At 40.6% G+C, this 22,011-nt stretch overlaps 1 protein-coding gene across 1 annotated transcript in view; it reads right to left on the reverse strand.

Moving 5' to 3' along the window:
- COL19A1 (collagen type XIX alpha 1 chain) overlaps window positions 1–22,011 on the reverse strand; it is a 311,359-nt gene that overhangs the window by 221,190 nt on the left and 68,158 nt on the right. The gene's annotated exons all lie outside the window — the stretch shown is intronic.

Genomic DNA, 22,011 nt, shown 5'->3' on the forward strand with positions numbered 1-22,011 from the left:
CCATAGCTGCCCTCCAGCCTGGGAAGGGGGAGAGTTGACTCCACTGTTGCTGCCCCCTGGCCTCAGAGAGGGGAGTGAAGAACCCCATGAGAAGCAGAGGTAAGGAATATAGACCCACATTACAGCTGGGTGAACTATGGTTTTAAACTGGGTTTGGATGTTAGCCTGAGTGACAGGCCCAAGGCACGTGACCAAAAGGAATGTGTTCATGAGAAAGAAGAGTTGTTTCGTGTTAAACTTGTAGTGACTCTTGAAATACCATTCTTATCTTATTTAAGGTTTGGGCTGGAGTAATAAAAATAAAGAAAAACATGGTTAGTTGGATAATAGGTGAAGTAAACAATTATTCGTTTGTTTCAAAAGAAATACTTAGTTCAATAGCTAGGGAAAAATTCAGCAAAATAAGATAAGAAGGAAACCCTGAAAAGAAAGGGGCCCAGCCACGAATCTTGTCTTAACTAGGCCAGGGGGCAGGGTTCAGCCCCAACAATCTCTCATCTAGCTTTGGCTAAGGTCCAATAACAGCAATGGAATCACTGGTATATTATAATGTATGAAAAGCAAGGTTTGTTTGGAATTTCTTTGTCGGTTCTTTTCCTTCTCTCTCTGGAGTCATGCCATGATGGGAAGATATCTCCTGCACCTGATCCTGTTGTAAATATTTTGGCCAATGCTTATAACTGTATTGTTGCTAGGAGTATAAGTATATATATGCTAGTATTGGTATTTTGTATATCACCAACACCAATTGGCCATTGGACTAATAAAGGAATACTTGTGTGGAAGCTGAGTCATAGTAAGCCTTAATAAATTTATTAGGAAAATCATTTCTAACAGCAGAGCAGAATTAACTGCTGGGCAGGGGCTGGGCAGATGTGCAAAAATCTCTGTAAGTAATTCATTTGGGAGAGTGGGCAACACTAATGGTCACACACACACACAAAACAAACACACGGAAGAGCTGGGGAGAGTTAAAAAATGTCAAAAGACAAATAAAAAAATATAATCCCAACAATATATTTTTTTAAATCATGATTTTTGGGGGTCTGATCTCTTGAGGTTGGCAATATTAATCTAGTTATATGTTCAAAAGGTAATATTCTAGTCCTTCCTGAATGCTGTACCATAGCAAGAGCCATGATTAGAGAGTTAGGGGCATATTCTGAGGCTATGTCTACACTAGCGCGGTAAGTCAACCTAAGTTACGCAACTCCAGCTATGGGAGTAACATAGCTCAGGGATCGGCAACCTTTGGCATGCGGCCCGCCAGGGTAAGCCCCCTGGCGTGCTGGGCCAGTTGGTTTACCTGCTGCGTCCGCAGGTTCGGCCGATCGCGGCTCCCACTGGCCGCGGTTCGCCACTCCAGGCCAATGGGGGTGGCGGGAAGCGGCGGCTAGCACATCCCTCTGCCTGCGCCGCTTCCGCAGCCCCCATTGGCCTGGGACGGTGAACCGCTGGCCTGACGTAGCTGGAGTCGACGTAGCTTAGGTCGACTTATCCCGGTGTCTTCACTGGCCACGTTGACGGGAGACACTCTCGCATCAACTTACCTTACTCCTCTTGTTCCTGGTGGAGTACCGGAGAGTGCTCTGCCGTCGATTTAGTGGGTTTTCACTAGACCCACTACATGGACCCCTGGTGCATCGATCGCTGGAGTATCAATGCTGCGGTAGTGTAAACATAGCTTGATTGATCTTTCAGTAATGTAACTCAGGAATAATTCCACTGAAATCAGTGGTATTACATCAGCGAAAGTGGTATCAGAATTAAGTTCTAATTTCAAAATGTATTCATGCTGTGTTTCACAGAAGACTCTGTCTTGAATCTTGCCAGGAAGACTATGAGTGATTAAAAAAAAAATACTGATCTTTGTTGGGGAGCTTTTCAAAGTGAGGGACAATTCAACACTGCACTTAACACATGGCTTTCCAAGGAAAAGCATAACCAAAAGAAATGTTAAGAATTCATTATCGTTAAATGAATCCCTTCAATAAGCATGAACACAAAGAAGTAAAGCTCCTTATATGGTCAACCTCTAATTTTTGTCTCCACAATGGAGAAAATGAAAATGCTTCCAATGTATACAGTTGGACAATTCAATGAAAATATCTGTTCAATGTGCATAGGTAATTAAACAGTGTGTAGTAAGGAAGGGCTAAGCCATTATATAAATTAATGGTATTGGTCTAACTTTGAATACTGCATTTATTTCTCGTCACTTCACCACTAAAAGCATATAGCACAAACAGAAGAGATTCAGACAAGTGATGGAAATGGTCAGAGGTATAGAAAGACTTCCATATGTGACAAGATTAGGACTATATAGTTCTAATTTACTTATTAGTTATACAGTAATAAAAGGCTAGAGATGGTAAAGTGGTCTTTCATAATGAAGTATATGGAAATACTACATGAAGTTAATGACAATAAAATTTTAAAATTATTACATTAAAAACTTTTTAAAAAACCACACAATACATCTTATGACAGTGAGTTCCTTCTGTTATTAAGATCAGAAACTTATCCAAATTCAGTGAAGGATTGGACATTTATATGACTAACAGCATCCACAATTATAAAGAATAAAAATGCGTAAGATATAGACCAGGGGTCTGCAACCTTTGGCACGTGGCTCGCCAGGGTAAGCACCCTGGAGGGCTGGGCCAGTTTATTTACCTGCTGACGTGGCAGGTTCGGCTGATCGCGGCCCCACTCGCTGCAGTTCACCGTCCCAAGCCAATGGAGGCGGCGCGGGTGAGGGATGTGCTGGCCGCGGCTTCCCACCGCCCCCATTGGCCCGGGACGACGAACCGCGGCCAGTGGGGGCTGCGATCGGCCGAACCTGCCACGTCAGCAGGTAAATAAACTGGCCGGCCCGCCTGCGTACTTATCCTGGCGAGCCGCGTGCCAAACGTTGCCAACCCCTGATATAGACACAAAGAGCGTTCTTTGCTCCTGGCAAATCACGTGCTGAGCCATTCAGGCTGAAGCCTACTTGCACTTTGAAATACACAAGAACATTAATTAATTAGCATTCCCTACAGAAGCTTTGACACTAGCTCAGAGAATTCAGCCATAAAATCTCCTCCATTGCCCCCATAAATCTTTATGGGCTTTTCACCAGCAAAACTATAGACTTTGATCCCAAGTAACTCCCACTGCACTCGATTCACTATTTTCCATCCACATCCACTAAGTAACACAAACGTTGGAACTCTCACTTTTCTACCTCCAAGTCATACAAAATATACAAAAAGGACAAAGGAGAAGGAAGAAACTCTCACCACGCCCTAATACTATGGCCAAAGAGACAAAAACAATTGACTCATCCATAGAACACAAGAAATTAAATAAATAAATACAAAGCTCTTGTGGTCTACAGCAGTCTTATAACTCAACCCTGGTAAAATGGGGTTTTTATAAACTCCATTTGTGGCATGTTTTCCAGTCTCTGGATCATTCATTTGGTTCTTCTTGGTCAAAACAGATGTAAATGCAATGGAAAAATTCTGATAAGTTATTAAAAATAATTCACATATGTAGATTTGCGGAAAACTAGGAATTCAGATACTTTTGACAGACTAGTAATAATCCTAGATAACAATTTTCTATCTACACACAGTTGCATCAGTACAAACCAGAAAACATAAAAGTTTCTCTCCATAAAAGGAACAGGTGAAATGAAATATTTTTAGAAATCTGGTTAAATGATATTTTATCATTGATCATAGTCCATTATTTTAACATGTACCTGATTTTAAAGTATTAACTAGTACTAATGTAAGATTACTCAAAATGGTACCAAAAATTAATTAAGCACTAGATTACCTAAACATATTTTAAAAAGTAAGGAGAAACCTAAACAAATAATTTGGAATCATTGAGAATTTACAACATTTTAGAAGTTAATGTGGTATATAATATCAAACATATTAGAAATTAATGAGATTCCCTTCAGGGATGGGAAAGAAAAAATATTAATTACTTTAAAAACCACTTAAAAGGGTAATAGATGTTTCACGGACAAAGTTTATGAAATCCAAGATGTCTGGATGTATCCCATCATCAATATAAAAGCAAAAAGAGTCCTATTATTTATGACTTGGGATACTACTTACAGGATGTATTGGATACATCAGAAACATTAGCCATTCAATTCCTTTTAATATCAATGAACATAATGCAATTAAAACCTACTCACTGTTTTGAAAATTTATGGATTTGTGCCTTTCATTTACCTTGAGTTGCCAGGCCTTTGGATCCACTCAAAGGCCCTGCCTTTTTGAAAATGGGAACACCTATTTTTTGTGGTAAAGAAATGGAGCGTAATGATCAAAAATGGACCACCATAGGGTCATACTAATGCTGCTTCAAAACATGTACCGAACAAGCCTAAAACCACTACAGGGGTTATGACTTTTTTTAATAAATAAAAAAATCAGATTGTATAAAAATCACTATCACGTTTTCCTTATCTTACTGGAATGCTTTGTTGTTTCTCTAAGCAAACTCCAACATTAATGGTTAGAATCACCTTATAAACTGTTAATTTGATTTAAAAAAAACCACACACATATTCAGCAAATACTTACTAACACTCATACTGTGAATCCTGTAGAGTCGTCATTTCATGGAGCCTGCTTTAAATGTTGACATTTTTGATTCATGTTCACACTTCAGTTACAGACCACAGAACACACACGTATTTTCAAAGCGCACTAAGGTCAGGGGGAACTGTCAATATTCAGCATCTCTGAAAAAAATCAAGCTTTATGGGTCCAATTCAGTTTTGCCCTACAGCCCCTTTGAGCAAACTAGGCTGGCACAAAAGGACAATATGGCAGGCCTAAGCCCCTCCCCGAGAATACCCCCAATGCCACAGGGATTCCTGCCAGGCACAGAACCAGCTCCTCTTGCTCTGTTCTCCCTCCACAGCAGCCCCAGAGCAGAAGGCAATCATACATCTCTGGTGATTCTGTGCTCTTGCAACTTTCCATACAAGTCAGAACACCCTCAGAAGATAACTAGCCTAAACTGGGGGCTGAACCAGTCCTGTCCTTACACTGGCCCCAGCTTGAGCCATCCCTTGGGTAGATCAAATTGGGGCAACCTCCCCAGGCCCTGCGCTTTGGGGGGCCCTGCACTTTGATCAAATCGGGACTGTCCCGATATTTAGCCCTTTGTCCCACGTCCCGACCGATGTATGATCGGTACGCCATTTGTCCCAATAATCAGGTGAGGAGGCAAGGGGGAAAAGTGAGACTGGAGGTGGGTGGACGAGCGGGGTGAGGAGCCGAACGGCAGGCGGGAGGGAGGTGAGGAGGCAGGCAGGTGGGTGGATGGTGAAGAGGAGAGCGGTGGTTGAGTTGGTGGAGGGGGCACGCCGGACGGACAGCGAGGAGACTAGCAGGGAGGCAAGCGGCGGGCAGATGGCGAGGAGGAGAGTGGCGGGCAGGTGGTGGTGGGAGGTGAGGAGTGAGCAGCTGCCGGGCGGGCAGAACCCATCATCAGCATGGATACATATCTTCTGGAATGGTGGTTGAAGCATGAAGAGACATATGAATCTTTAGTGCATCTGGCACGTAAGTATCTTGTGATGCCGGCTACAACAATGCCATGTGAACACCTGTTCTCACTTTCAGGTGACATTGTAAACAAGAAACGGGCAGCATTATCTCCTGCAAATTGTAACCAAAACATGTTTGTCTGAGTGATTGGCTGAAGTAGGACTGAGTGGACTTGTAGGTTCTACAGTTTTATATTGTTTTAATTTTGAATGCAGTTATTTTTTGTACATAATTCTACATTTGTAAGTTCAACTTTCATGATAAAGAGATTGAACTACAGTACTTGTATTAGGTGAATTGAAATATACTATTTCTTTTGTTTTTTACAGTGCAAATATTTGTAATCAAAAATAAATATAAAATGAGCACTGTACCTTTGAATTCTGTATTGTAATTTAAATCAATCTATTTGAAAATGTAGATAACATCCAAAAATATTTAAATACATGGTATTCTATTATTGTTTAACAGTGCGATTAATCGCGATTAATTTTTTTACTCGCTTGACAGCCCTACATTTTACACATATTTATTTAAAAATATGGCACACATATGCAAAGAGCATGTGCTAGGAAATAAATCCTATTTGACTGATTGATGACAGTGGCTCTCAACCTTTCCAGACTACTGATTTATCTTGCGTACCCCCAAGTTTTACCTCACTTAAAAACTACTTGTTTACAAAATCAGAAATAAAAACACAAAAAATTGTGTGACAGGACACTATGACTGAAAAATTGCTTACCTTCTCATTTTTACCAGATAATTATAAAATAAATCATTTGGAATATAAATATTGTACTTACATTTCAGTGTATAGTATATAAGAAGTATAAACAAATCAATGTTGTATGAAATTTTAGTTTGTACTGACTTCCCTAGTGTTTTATGCAGCCTGTTGTAAAAGTAGGCAAATATCTAGATGAGCTGATGTACCTCCTAGAAGACCTCTGCGAACCCCCAGGGATACATGTACCCTGGTTGAGAACCACCAATCTATGATATTCTATTGAAAACAAAGACAGTGCAAATGAAAAACATGAAAACACTTGCTACTGAGTACTGAGAATAAAACAAGCAGGCCTTTCTGTTTACAAACGATTCTAAAAGATTCATAATCTCATATGGAAAATTCTTAGAAAATTAAGGCTAGCCAGCTGGATATATCTATCATCTGTATTGATAAAATGGACACAATTTTCTAGTGATATTAAACTCTGGACAAATTGATAGAGTTTTGTAACTGTACTTGTTTCCTTAATGTATCTGTCCAAAGAGAAATTCTCTAAAGTCTTACACAACATTGCTTGATTTACACAGCTTTAAAACAAATCTAAACCCCATTAAAGTTCAGAGAACTGGAAGTCATTTAAACTCAATTCAACTTATTGAAATAACATTGGAAATCCAGAAATTGTAAATGTTAGTTTAAAATGTGTTCTACAACCGTAAAGGATTATTTGCGTTGTAAAAAATGGCCACGCTTATTTAATATAATAAAATATATGATGACTACTACATTAACAATAACATTTGGAGCCTTGAGTAAAGGACACTAGAAGAAACACTCTTGGTCAATAATGAAGGCCCCAAGGCCAAATGCTTTATCTGAAGGAATTATTTTTGTCCAGAACGTTTAATCTAGTCATCAGTTCCCTCTGCTCAAGATTCAGTGGGCCAGATCCTTAGCTGGTATAAACTGGCATATGTCCAATGATTTCAGCTACAGTGTACTCACAAGGAAAAAATGTCAGAGAGAGCTACACCAATGCAAACATGCTGAGTGTCTAGCCTAAGGTGTGGATCTTCATCGATCAGAGCAATATTTGTTCTGATAACATAATGAGCAGGGGGGTGGACTAGATGACCGCTTGAGGTCCCTTCCAACCCTGATATTCTATGATTCTATGAATGGTGGTGTACTTAGCTAGCTGAGAAACATGTACCAACTACTGATTCAATTCAAGTAGTTCAGAGATACAGTTTTTATTTGTCTAGTGCCATTTGGAAGTTAAAGATTATTCTCATGGCTGTATCTCCTAATTTGGAAGTCCTTTGATATATTCTAGACATGGGTTAATAGGATATTTGGATTAGGGAGGATATATACACAGTGTATTTAGAATTTGAATAGTTGGATAACTTTCAGATCTCTAAATCCAAATATCATTGAGTCCAAATATCAAGCATGAGATCCCCATGGGATTATCTCCTACCCACAAGCCCCAGGCCACCTCACCATTACTAATCTTGAGGGGTCTTTCAGGTAGTAGAGGGAGGAGTGTGGCAGCTCAGTAGCCTTGTAATATTTTCCCCTGCCCTTTTCTTACAATGTATTTGGGGGTGGCTGGTTCTTCTCCAGTCTTTTTTATGGGGCAATTGACAGAAGGAGGGCATTGCATGGCCACATCTCCAGGGAGAATTGGCTATCTGCATGCCCACCAGCCCTATTCTGCAGCAGCTGGGCGGGAACGGCTCAAAATGTTGTCATCCTTACTGCGCTAGGGTTGAAAGCTGTGATACCTCAGAAAGCACTGAACATATTATGCACCAGATTTTCAAAGGTGCTCAGCACCTATTGAGAACAAGTGCCCAAAAAGGGAGCTGAGATCCTTTGAAAATCTAGTCCATAGTAAATAGGGGAACACTCCATCCACTGACCCTCAGTCTTAGTGAGTTATATCTCCATTGCAGTATTCTCTACACCTGCAAGAATCAGGACCAAGGAGCCAGGATCAACACACTGATAACTGAAATGGCATCTCGCACAGGACGGTCCTGAGAACTACTACAAAGCGGTGTGTTTTGGATGAGATTTTTAATCATTTTTTGTAAAAAGTGTTGATTGTTTGTGGGGAAAATCAGCTGTGGAAAATAGATGTAATTATACATTTTTCTGGCTGTACCCTTTCTTTCTCTTGTATGGCTCAACATAAATGCCACTAGCACACAACTTAAAAGAATCTCTATTGTCTAGTAAGGAAGCTCCTCCAGCCACTTTGCAGCATTACCAACATGACCTTATCATTGCAAAATAGCTACATGTTTTTGTTAAAGTTCTTGTAGCCTAATCCTTTTCAAGCTCACTGGCTTGCATTACTACTCCGGAAAAATGCCCAATCTAAAATATAATGAAAAACTGAAAAAAATAGCCACAGCCACTATTACATTATAGAACCTACAGTCTAAGGCTCTGTGGGTTGACATTAATCAAAGGTGAGACAGAGGGCTACATTGCAACTGTTACCTCCGCTGCTGTTTCTGTTTTGCCTATAGTCAGTCCCCTAAAGGCAATAAGGCTACTGAACCACACACACACACACACACACACACACACACACACACACACACACACCTTCTTTTCATAGAATCATAGAAGATTAGGGTTGGAAGAGACCTCGGGAGGTCATCTAGTCCAATCCCCTGCTCAGAGCAGGACCAACTTCAACTAAATCATCCCAGCCAGGAATTTGTCAAGCCGGGCCTTAAAAACTTCTAGGATGGAGATTCCACTACTTCCCTAGGTAATCCATTCATAGATGATTAGGGTTGGAAGAGACCTCAGGATGTCATCTAGTCCAACCCCCTGCTCAAAGCACGACCAACACCAACTAAATCATCCCTTCCAGTGCTTCACCACCCTCTTAATGAAACAGTTTTTCCTAATATCCAATCTAGACCTCCCCCACTGCAACTTGAGACCATTGCTCCTTGTTCTGTCATCTGCCACCACTGAGAAAAGCCTAGCTCCATCCTCTTTGGAACTCCCCTTCAGGTAGTTGAAGGCTGCTATCAAATCCCCCCTCATTCTTCACTTCTGCAGATTACATAAGCCCAGTTCCCTCAGCCTCTCCTCATAAGTCATGTGCCCCAGTGTCATTTTCGTTGCCCTCTGCTGGACTCTCTCCAATTTGTCCACATCCTTTCTGTAGTGGGGGGCTCAAAACTGGACATAATACTTCAGATGTGGCCTCACCAGTGCCAAATAGAGGGGAATAATCACTTCTCTTGATCTGCTGGCAATGCTCCTACTAATGCAGCCCAATATGCAGTTCCTTCTTGGCACCCAGGGCACACTGTTGACTCATATCCAGCTTCTCGTCCACTGTAATCCCCAGATCCTTTCCTGCAGAACTGCAGTTTAGCCAATCGGTCCCCAGCCTGTAGCGGTGCACGGGATTCTTCCTTCCTAAGTGCAGGACTCTGCACTTGTCCTTGTTGAACCTCATCAGATTTCTTTTAACCTAATCCTCCAATTTATCTAGATCAATCTGGACCCTATCCCAACCCTCCAATATATCTACCTCTCCCCCCAGCTTAGTGTCATCCACGAACTTGCTGAGGGTGCAATCCATCCCATCATCCAGATAATTAATTAAGATGTTGAACAAAACCGGCCTTAGGACAGACCCCCTGAGGCACTCCACTTGATACCGGCTGCCAACTAGACATTGAGCCATTGATCACTACCCGTTGAGCGCGATGATGTAGCCAGCTTTCTATCCATCTTATAGTCCATTCACCCAATCCATATATTTTTAACTTGCTGGCAAGAATACTGTGGGAGACCGTATCAAAATCTTTGCTAAAGCTTTTCCTCCATTCACCATTGTTAAAAGACCAAACAGTAATACAGACAGAGTAACCAAATAGTTTCCTATAGAGACAATTGTGAAATCCTTTCTTTAGTAATCAGAGTGCTATTTTGAAGTTTACAGCATAACTAATAAGCATTTACACTCTACACAAATATATTCTAATCTGTTAATCTAAATCCGTGTCTACACTACAAATTTATGTCAGTATAACTACATCGTTCAGGGGTGTGTTATAATGTAGTTATACCAACCTAACCCCTGGTGTAGACAATGCTATGTTGACAGGAGGGTTTCTCCCATTGACATAGCTACTGCCTCTCGGAGAGGTGGAGAACCTATGCAAATTGGAGACACTCTCGTCACCATAGGCAGCGTCTTCACTAGGTGCTAGAGCTGCATCCCTGGAAGTATAGACAAGCCCTTACTTCCCACCTCCTCTCTACCTTCTGTAATGTGTGATCTGTATCTAGATCGTAAACTCTTTGGGACAGAGATTTCCTTTTCTTTTATGTTTATGCAGCACCCAGCACAATGGAGCTCGGGGCCTCTGTTTGTTAATGAAGTCTAAATAATTGGAAGGTGTTTGCCCCAATGAGTTTTGCATACTCCTTACATGTCCGCTGCTCTTGGACACAGCTTTCACTCAAAGATATAGACAGTTAAATGTAAACCTATCACTGAAGATTGCAGTTAATGAAAATACTTAAGCATTATTGGCAATAAAGAAAATATATATCTTACACCCAAGGAAAATACGTAAAATGAATCCCCAATGTAACTATTTAGTGAAGTCACATCAGGGATAAATTTGTCCCAATTAGTGTTCAAGTGTGCTCTCCTATTCCAAGTTAAAGCAATCCCCCCCTCATTTGTGGAGCATTGCAAGGAATTTGACAGTAATTCACAGAAAGAACAACAGTGGGGAAAAAAACTGAGTTTGTGAACTAAAAAAAAATATCAGCTGGCTGGGCTCTCTGTACCACAACTGCAAAAATCTGGCTCCTGTTAGCTATTTTATGATTACAAATCAAACACCTGTGTCACCAGCTATACTACATGTGTGTGACTGCTGAACCATCTGCAGTACACACCCTTTGACAGTTGCTTTACTTAGTGTGGGTTAGAAATGAGTTCATTGGAGATAAAGTCAACAGCAGAGTTAGCAAACACTTTTTCTATTTTTGGAAGCTCCATACAACAGCAACGATTCTGATGATTATTCAAGACTTGGCCCAGCCTCAGTCAGTTGTGTTGGGCTAATCAATTCAGGTTTCAAACATGCAACCTGAGTCATGTGTGTTCAGGAGTACTGGCTTGCAATGAACATTTTGACTAGCTCCCATTGTGAAAATAAATCACATTTTCAGTACCTATTATTGATTTTACTATATGAAGAATCTAAATATAGACAGCTTTTATGTCTGACAACTGGATATTTGCCAGTTAACAAATACTATCTTTGTTTGAAAAATGTAGCTCTACGTACAGCTTTGTGGGGAATAAAAACAACAAATAAAACAAAAAACCCCACACCATTGGTATAACAGAAAAGTCATGTTTGAGCTGGTTTCACTGAAAGCAAATAAACTATTATTTCAACCCAAAAGTTTGGCTGTGAAAAACAGTGTAGAGCCAATTGCCGAGGGACCGAAGATTATTATAAAAGTCTTCCCCTGGGTTCTTCTTTGCACATTTACAGATCTTCCAAAGTTTAAAGTCTGGCAATGGTGTAGTTATAGTTCAATTCATTACAACTCACAGCAGCCAACAAAATCGCCTGCAGCCTCAATGTAATTCATGAAATATAAAAGACTCTACTTTCTGGGGCTTGTAGAAAGCTTTTAAAATTTCTTCCAGGTAAATAATTGGACTACAAGGTGTAAGCCACATAGAAAATTTTGTTACGGGCAATAGAATAAACTACTTTTTAAATTAGAGAGGTAACACAAGAATTATCCTATCAGAACCAATCAATGACCCATCAAGCTGCAATTTTGCCTTTGGCAAAATCCAATAGACAATCCTTCAAAGAAAAACAAAAACATGAAACAAAACTAGGCATAATGTGCTTGACAATTTCTGCAAATGCTACTGCATGGGGAGAAAAATTCCTTCCTGACATACGTGAGGACTAACTCTGATTAGCCTGTGGCACTGATGGCAACCGGGAGAGGAGCAAGACTAGAAACAAGGTGGGCTTTTCTTCACATACAGCACTACAGAAGCACAGATGCACCAGCACCAGTGTAGTGCTTTAGTGAAGACCCTACTCCTGACAGCGTAGTTAATGCACTTCCCCAAGATGTGGTAGCTGTGTCAATGGGAGAAGTTCTCCCATTGACATAGCACTGTCTACATGGGTGGGAGGTTAGGTTGGTATAACTACATTGCTCGGGGTGTGGATTTTTCACACCCATGAGTGACATATAGGTCTGTAGTGTAGACTTGGCCGATTACAGAAGCCTTAAAAAATGTGAGTATGATATATGGCCACTGTGTGGAATGGCGGTTGTTGTTATGCAAGGATGTAGTGTGCAACTGCATCCTCCATTCTGGGGATGCTGCTGGGACGTACCCTGAACAGACTAGTGTAGGCTGCTGCTTGTTGGCAGCTCTCATTTCTGTATTACATAACATTTAAATACAAAATAATTTAGTTGTTAAATATAAGCTCTCTGTACCTTAATAAGAGCACTACATGAACACTACAATTTGAGTCCTGGATTAAATACACCTCTACCCCGATATAACGCGGTCCTTGGGAGCCAAAAAATCTCACCGTGTTATAGGTGAGGCTGCGTTATATCAGGGTAGGGAGAGGAACCGCTCCCCACCCCAGCTCACCTCCGCTCTCCCTCCACCTCCTCCCATGAGTGTGACGCAGCTCCGCTTCTCCCCTCTCCCTTCCAGGCTTGCCGCACCAATCAGCTGTTTGGTGTGGCAAGCCTGGGAGGCAGGAAAAGTGGAGCTGCAGCACGCTCGTGGGAGGAGGCAGAGCAGAGGTGAGCTGGGGCAGAGGGTCCCTGGAAAGGGCCGCAGCAAGTAACGGGCAGGCGAAGAGGAACCGCCTGTGGTAACACGAATTTGGATATAATGAGGTAAAGCAGCCCCGTCCTCTGGAGTGCTGCTTTACTGTGTTATATCCGAATTCGCGTTATATCGGACCGCATTATATCGGGGTAGAGGTGTAGTTGTAAGCACTGTATAAATATTTCCAGTATTGCTAACCCCAAACATTAAAAAAATCGTGAGTCTGATCGCCAAAAATCATGAGACTGGCTTAGAGATTTTTAAGAAGTTATACTTTTTACTTCTCTTTATGAGCATTTAGGGTCCACTGAGGTCACATTTTCATGATTTTTCTCTGCAGTTATGAAGGCTAGAAACTTACTTTACAAACAGTAATAATGAAGCTGAGATTCTGATCTACTCACATGACTCCAGAAGCTGGGGTTTTAAGAAAAATACCAGCTGTTGGACTCACGATAATATTATAAGATTTGGCAGCACTGTACAGTGGTGCCAAATTCAAACTGTGGCTGGGGCATGAAGATAAAGCTAGTCCTAATCTACAAAGGCAAACAGAGGCAAGGAGCAGGTGAGACGGCCACATTTGCTTGCACCAGGGGCTTGGAGGGTGCCCTAGAGGGTGGATGTGAATGGCTACTTCCCAGGGAGAAGTGTGTGAACTTCCCCTGAGGAAGAGAGCTTGGCAACCAGCCACAAACAACTCCTGCTGCTGCTGCCTGCATCAAAAAGGCAGATGCCCAGGCGTGGCCCCTTGCAAGCCAGCAGAAGAACAGCTGCAGCCTCAACAACAGCCCAGCCACAAATTTAGAGAAGGAGGAATCCAAGTAGGGTTAACACTGTCCATTTTGTTAGGAACATGTTGGAATGCTCTACAATTCACACTCCTGTACTACAAACTGTGGCCCTGTATTAGGAGAAGGTAAGAAAAATGATAAACATAAAAGTACAGTGTGTATGACAGAGTGTGTGTGTGAAATCATTTTCTAAAACACTCCAGTGAGAATTAGCTACAGCAGCACTAAAACCATTTTTGTTGGGGAAGGAGGCTGGTGTAACACTGACAGACCCCGGTCGTCAGCGGGCACGATCCAACCTGGGACTTCCGGAGCTAAATGCATGAGCTAAAAGCCATATGGCTGTTATCTAAGGCTGCAGAGCAGACTCATTAATCTCACTCTCTAAGTGATCTCAGTGCCACTAGAGGGGACAAAACACCACACTCAGAAGGTGTGTGGGTTACACTAGCAGTAGCCAGTTTTTCTGCATCTCAGAGGTGGCAACCCTGAAGAGCACATTCCAGCTACAGGACCTTAGACAGAGACCCCAGACCTCAGATCAACGTCCTGGAGCATACCCTAGCAGAAAGGAGCCCAGACAGGACCAGCTAGTGCACCCTAACTAGCATACCTTAGATTAAAAAGTCTAGCCAATGAGCAGGAGGTTTTTTTTTGTTTTGTTTAAATCACATCCTTACAGGAGGTACAGCAGCACAGTCCAAAGGAGTCTATCACAGAGCTGCTGAGCAGTACCAGTACGTATTGGTATTAGACTTCTGTGTTCAAATTGCATTTTTCCCTTATTGTCAATTTGCTGCTTCTTTGATTTTTAGGGAGATAAGAGGAGCAGAGAAGACTCAGCAATGAGCTTCCTTAAGTGCATGAAGCATGCTCTAGATGCTCGGTCAGATACACAGGCCTGTAGTTAAAGTAAAAGAAGATAAAGGATGCCCACAACAAAGAAAATGGAAGCCCCTGTGTATCAACACTAGACAGCATAAAAGCAATCACCAGCACCATTCTTTCAAGCAACATCGCTTCTGACTACAGAACTCCCTTAGCCAGTGCCCACAGAAGTAATCCAGCTACACAAGGCTCTTTGTCAAGAAAAGAAGCTGCACTGTTGCAGGTGTCTGAAGCTTAAGAGTTTGGGAACCAAAAAATCATAAGTTGTTCAGCTATACACAGAGTCTGAACTACAAAAGATCACCTAATATGGCAAAATAAGTCAAAGTAGCAGATAGCTCTATGGAATCACATTTGTGATCAAAGGCTATTCAAAACAAAACTTGCAGTTAAAAATATACAATGCTCCCTGAAGCAACCAAACAAGTCTTGGAAAATGCAGTGGTCAAGAGTGAGTCTGCCTATCAAGATTTTTCACACAACATACAAACTCAAAGTATCAGGGCTTTTATGGACTTCGCTCTTTTCATATAAATCCATGTGTTCAATAGATTCAACATGAGAAGAGCTCTTCAGTCAAATTATGTGCAGACCTCACTGAACATACATTAGTAAAAGTAGAAATATCTCAGATATACAGGAGACTTGGAGCAACCCAGCAGTGCTGGCAGATGAGTGCATGACTTCAAACAGCTACTTGGTCTTGATCGTGTGCCTTCATTTAGTGGTAAAATGAATAGTTGACAGAAGCTAATCCATCCAAATCACTGCACTGGTAAAAGCAGCATAGCAACCCTTCAGGACCATAGTCTAGACATTTTCTGAAGACTTCTTGCAGAGAAACTGAATTTGTTTTGCATCTAACTGAGCACTTACCATACTGGGAGAAATGAACATTTATGAATCAGGCAGAGTCTGTAAGTTGCTCACCAGCTACATCATTTCTGCTATAGTCTCATTGAGAGTGGTGGCTATTATAGTCACCAAAGTACACAGCTGGGTGAAGAAAAGAAGGTAATGTGGACTTTATTTGGAGATTTGTAGACGTTCGTTATGGTCAGTTGTCAGATTTTTATTGCAGTAATAGAAATTTCCATGGCCTTGGATTCTTCCAGGACTGAGACATCTTTAAGACTATGCCCATTGTATATGGCAAGGCCACACTTCACAATGTTAAAGGTGACATGTATTTTATATCTTACAGCTTGCCATAGTCTGCATCTTGAGTTTCTTGTACAGCAACAACATCAATGTAATTATCCTTAAGAACTCTTGAAAGATAGTCACACTTAACATACGACAAACTTCCACATTAAGTTTGTACACGGGTATAGCTATCCTTATGGTTCTTTGATGCTAGACATGGACTCTTAACAAATTTCACATTGCTAATTATACCGAGACAGTGACAAATCAACATCCAGTAGCCTTTTGATGACATTCATTGCGTTAATCAATAATGTGCAACAGGAGCACCACATGAAGGTTGTCGTCTTGCTCCTATATTAAAATCATCTCGAATTCCTTAAGAATTTGGGGCCAAAGGGACAAGCATAGTTGGCACTGCTGTACATTCAACAGGGAAGATCTCAAAACGCTGGTATGAGATGATAGTCATTTCCCTTCTCAAACATGGGATACTACCATATGATGCCACCAACTGTCACCCAATATTACTCCTCTCCGCAACTCATAAGGTAACAGGGAGGGTTTTGCCAGCTCATCTCATCCTTATCTTAGAGGCCATCCTGCCAAATTAAAAGGCTGGCTTTAGACCAGGAGGAAGTTGCTGAAACCAGGTTCTTGCCATGACTAGTTACATCAAGGCTGGCTTCTAGTGGAATCTAAAAACTGGAACAGCATTGATAAATTTATTGGCCACCTATGATATGGTATGGAGATATGAGCTATTGGGGTCATCCAATGCCGTGGCACTATGTGACTCCTGGCCATAATGTCAAGCAACTATAGACACCACATCTTTTTGAATGGGCAGATTAGCAAAATATTCACCCTCAATGATATTTAACCTCAAGGATTCATGCTGGCTCCTTCATGATTCAGTATCTATATTAGTGACTTACCTGACAATTTCACATAAGGTCATTTGCATTAACAACATCATTCTTGTGATATAAGGCGAAGACAGCACCACCACTGGTGCTCTCTGCTGACCTCAAGATAATGACAGAATACTTGCAGTATTGAAAGCTCTGCCCCAACACCTCCAAATCACTGGTAATAGTCTTTCACCTAAACAATAAAGCCACTAAGGAACCACTTTAATGTCACTTTTCATATGTCTGAAATGAGCCCTATTCTAAGTACCTGGCTGTAACTTTGGAATGAGCTTGACTTTTAAAGCTCATCTAAAAAAAAAACATGAAAAAGGTAAAAACAAGGACTAACCTCATCCAAAAACTTGCAGGATCAATATGGGATGCCAATGCATGCACACTTAAATGACAACTATCACTGGCACACTCAAGTACTGAATATTGTGTACCAGCCTGGGCAGGCAGTTCACATACCAAATTTCAGGCCGTGCAGCTTAACGTCATGACGAAAATTATAACTGGAACATTAAAACAAGCACCTACTCCAGGAGTAGGCAACCTACGACACATGTGCCAAAGGCGGCATACGAGCTGATTTTCAGTGGCACTCATACTGCCCGGGTCCTGGCCACCGGTCCGGGGGGCTCTGCATTTTAATTTAATTTTAAATGAAGCTTCTTAAACATTTTAAAAACCTTATTTACTTTACATACAACAATAGTTTAGTTATATATTATAGACTTATAGAAAGACCTTCTAAAAACATTAAAATGTATTACTGGCACGCAAAACTTTAAATTAGAGTGAATAAATGAAGACTCGGCACACCACTTCTGAAAGGTTGCCTACCCCGACCTACTCAATAGTAGCCCACTCTGAGACATATACCCGCATCCAAGATGCAGAGAGAAACACACAACAGCTCATGAGTACAAGCAAATCATGGCCAACCTGAAAATTCATGAGGACACCTCCAAAATCTTCTGAAGTCGTGCCTGAAATCTCAGAAGCTTTTTTGGGGATTGTGCTAAAGCTTTTAAAGCATTGTCATTCAATCCTGACATGCACTGGAAAGAATTCTGGGATAATTCTAATGCCCCAAACAAACATTTGATTGCTGACCCCACAAAAGAACTTCCTGGCTTCAATCTACCCTGGAAACAATGGTCCAGATTAAACCACTTCAGAACACTGCCTGGCAGATGCTGTCATTTCTTACATCTCTGGAAGACAACACACAATGGCTCTATGGACACCAGTCAAACTATGGATCACATTATAAATCAATGCCCACTTGGATTGTTTTCTGGTGGCATCTCAGGTTTACTCCAAAGCTACCCATTGGCTCTAATCTGGATTTGTCTACATGAACATTTCTAATCACCTCATGTACTATAAGAAAGAAGTTTTATTGATTTTTTTTGGCGGGAGGGAGGGGAATACCAGCGTAAATTGCCCATCTATTAACTAGGGGGTTCTCAACCAGTGGTATGCATACCAATGGGATTCTGATTTTAGACAAGACTCAGAAGTGAAAAATAGGCTCAAGTGTCACACTGAAATGTAAGTATAATATTTATATTCCAATCAATTTATTTTATAAAATTATATGATAAAAATAAAAATAAGCAATTTTTCAGTAATAGTGTGCTGTGACACACGTATTTTTATGTCTGTAGGTTTGCTACAGAGAAATAAGGGATTAGCAAACATCACATGAAATGTAAATATTCACTGTCAATAATTGTTTTTATGCAATAAAAGTTTTTTGCAATTATTTTTACTAATCTGCTCAAGTTATCTTTAACCCAAAGAGCATGCCTGTGCTAAAGGACAAGGGGCTCCCTGGTATCTAGCAGTGAGTCTCAGCTGGCCTGACCAGCTCAGTATACCCCAACTCAGTGTTGTCATAAATTGTATCTAAAAGATGTCATGGAAGGTTTGCTAGAATGACATGCTAGTCATTAATATTATTGGGTGGTGTATGCACAAGTGATGTATGGAAAATTATAAATATGTGCTAGACATATGTTCTTACAATGTTTCTGGAAGATAGGGCATAAGGCACCCTGCCGTAGACAAAGGAACATGGTTCTGCCTGTTTGAATGTGTCTCCAATGTATATTGAGCAAAGAAAGACGATAGAAGTACATTTACATAAAAGGCAAACAAAGCCATCAGACTAGTTCGTGGGGGAGATAACCACTTAACTATCATAGTGGCAGGAAGGAAACTGCAAAAATTAACATGGGCTCAACTCCCACGTGGACACAGCGAGCTGAGTCCCTAGGAGGGCTTCCTGCCTTGACAAAAAAGAAACTGTGAGGATATAAGCAGAGAGAGAAAGCCATTTTGGCATACTTAACCTGAGGAGACAATGAAACCAAGTGCTTTAGGCTCTATGTTGTATCCTGGGTAAGGACTGGGCAGCCATGCTGTAAGAACAACTGTGGTGAGAAAACTACTCCAAACAAAAGTTTGTTAAGTTAGGTTTTAGTCTTAGAAACGTATTTTTATTTTTGTTTGTTTGTAATCATTTCTATCCCAATTCCTTCTACTCGGTATCCGCTGAATACAAGTTCTTTGTTAATAAACTTAATCTTGTTTTATTACACAACCATCTCAGTGCAGTGTTTCAAACTGAAGAGTAAAATCTTCAGCCAAACTAACAGGCTGATGCTAGGTACTGTCTCTTTAAAGAAGCAGCAAACTTGATAAGGTTTTGTGAGGGACTAAGCACCGCAGAAGACATGGTTTTGGGGAGACTGGGAACTGGAAGGCTATTGGTGTCACTGCACAAAGAATAGCCAGGCTGATAGAAGCCAGGGTGAAGTCATTGTGCTGTAAGCAAGCTGCTGGTGTCAGGGATCTAAGCTGCACAGTACAGAAGCACCTAAGGCTACAGGGCAGGTGGTGACATAACCCCTTAATTGTTTGGATGAAAACCCCCAAAGCGTCACAGTACCTCATTATTCAGAAAATTTGTACCCTGCATAGGTTGGTGGTTAGTTTTTTTAAAACAGTTCTTGACATGCTTTAACCTAGCAGTTTCAGATTTAATTTTAGTTCACTTTTAATTTAATATTCTGACAATTCAGCTCTAACTTGTTCTGAAATGAAAAAGGACTACAATGCTCAGGAAAGCTGGAACGTTCTGATATTTCAAACTGCTGAGTGTAAACAGACCGCAGTTTGGGGGAGACAAAGCTGCAGTAAACTGAACAAGGACCCAAACAATCAAAATTAACCCTGGATACCAAAGAAAGACTACTAGATGCAAATACAGCATTCATGTTAGGAAGAAACAACTTCTTCTGATAATTTAGGCAAATTACTTAGAAAAATTGAGTTTGTACCTCTTTTTATCATGGAAACCACAGGAGGTGTTTTATTATGGGAATTAAACAGAGCTTATCCTAATGCAAGATGATTTTTACAATTCCCCCCCTGAAGAATCTAAATTGTAAAAATTTATGTAGACAAAATATTTTGGAAAATGCCACACTTCTAAAGACAAATGTAAAGTCAGAGAAAGAGCCAAGTAAGTACGATATTTCCATTTTTATTTTGAGTGTCACTGCTGACTTTCTACTATGCATATTTTTAGTAATTTACAGATGGGAAGTGGCTGCATAGAAACCCTCTGACAATTATTTTCTTTATTGGTGCATGCACATGGAAATCCTCCCAGACTGCACATCTCTGTAGGCAAAGAAGCAAATACCTTCTTAAATACTATTCACAATTTGGAACCCCCAAAGACTTAATGGGTGCCATGCACTACCTTGCATAAAAAACTGACTGATTGACACTATTGTGACTGACATCACAAGAATAGCCTGATCTCTAGATTTTGCTCAAACGACTCACTCCTGAGGCACACCAAATTTCAGAAAAATCTGACTAAGCACGTTGAGTTTAGAGGACTTTGTGTAAAGGTCAATCTTTAAAGAGAGGTGGTAATGTAACCTTAACTATAGTGGCATTGCTGCACCACTATTCTGGTAGCAACACTCAGTCACTTCCAAATTCTGTTGGAATTAAATTGATAACCTGGTGGAGGAAGTTCTTTATTTCAAAACCAATCCTCAGAGTCATCCAGTCCCCTATTATATTGTTCTATTTTAAAATGTAGCTTTCAGTACATTTTCAGTAGGCTCCAAAATTCAAATTGTAATTAAACTTAATTTTCAAATATATTTCACAATTTATTTCTGATGCAAAGAGCTTCTCATTTTATAATTTCAGACGGCTGGGTTTCGACAAATGGGTACAATTTACCTTTAAAATGGTAAAAAAATAATTTATAAAATATGATTACAATAAATTGTATGGGGGAGGTTCTTAGGTGATACTGAAATTGAATTGTCAGATTCTTAGAGAAGTCACTTGCTGTTCTCTGCCTAATACTATTAGCATGAAATGCTCATTCCATTTCATACTCATCTTACTATAGATAAAACCACTGAGATGTATTTGTATTGTTGAACTGCATTAGTATGTTCTTAATCCCAACGGTCCTATTAACGTTCATAAAAAATCTTTTCAATTAGTAATTGAATTTAAGTCATTTAAACTTGAGGGTCAATTCCACTCATAATATTGTACCACCCCACCCCTAAATTAGACCAATTTAACCAACATAGTTATTCTAAACATAAACATACTAAACAGAGAAACAGACGATTCCAGAGATTCTAATAGATTTAAATATATTTTTAACCTTTGATATTCATTTTAAAGATGCAAGAATAAGAGTATATCAACATGTTGACAGTACAAAGCCTCCCGGGATTTCATGAAATTTCCCGTTAACTATTTTAAAAAATTGTTGAAATACTGTAACAATTTTATGTCAATAAAATGTTGTCTTAACATTTTCTATGCAATTATGTGTACGAACATACAGTGATGGACTCCCCCCGGGGTGCCACCTGGAACTGGGCTACCACTGAGCTCTCTGACCCACCACCCTGGGCTCCCTCTCACACTGTGCTGCTGTGACAAGTTGCAAAGCCCTCCAAGCTTGCACTTTCATCGGCATTCACACAGGTGGGGGGGGACAGACCCAGCTGCA

The sequence above is a fragment of the Trachemys scripta genome, chromosome 3 (genome assembly GCF_013100865.1).
Source record: "Trachemys scripta elegans isolate TJP31775 chromosome 3, CAS_Tse_1.0, whole genome shotgun sequence".
Taxonomy (NCBI): domain Eukaryota; kingdom Metazoa; phylum Chordata; order Testudines; family Emydidae; genus Trachemys; species Trachemys scripta.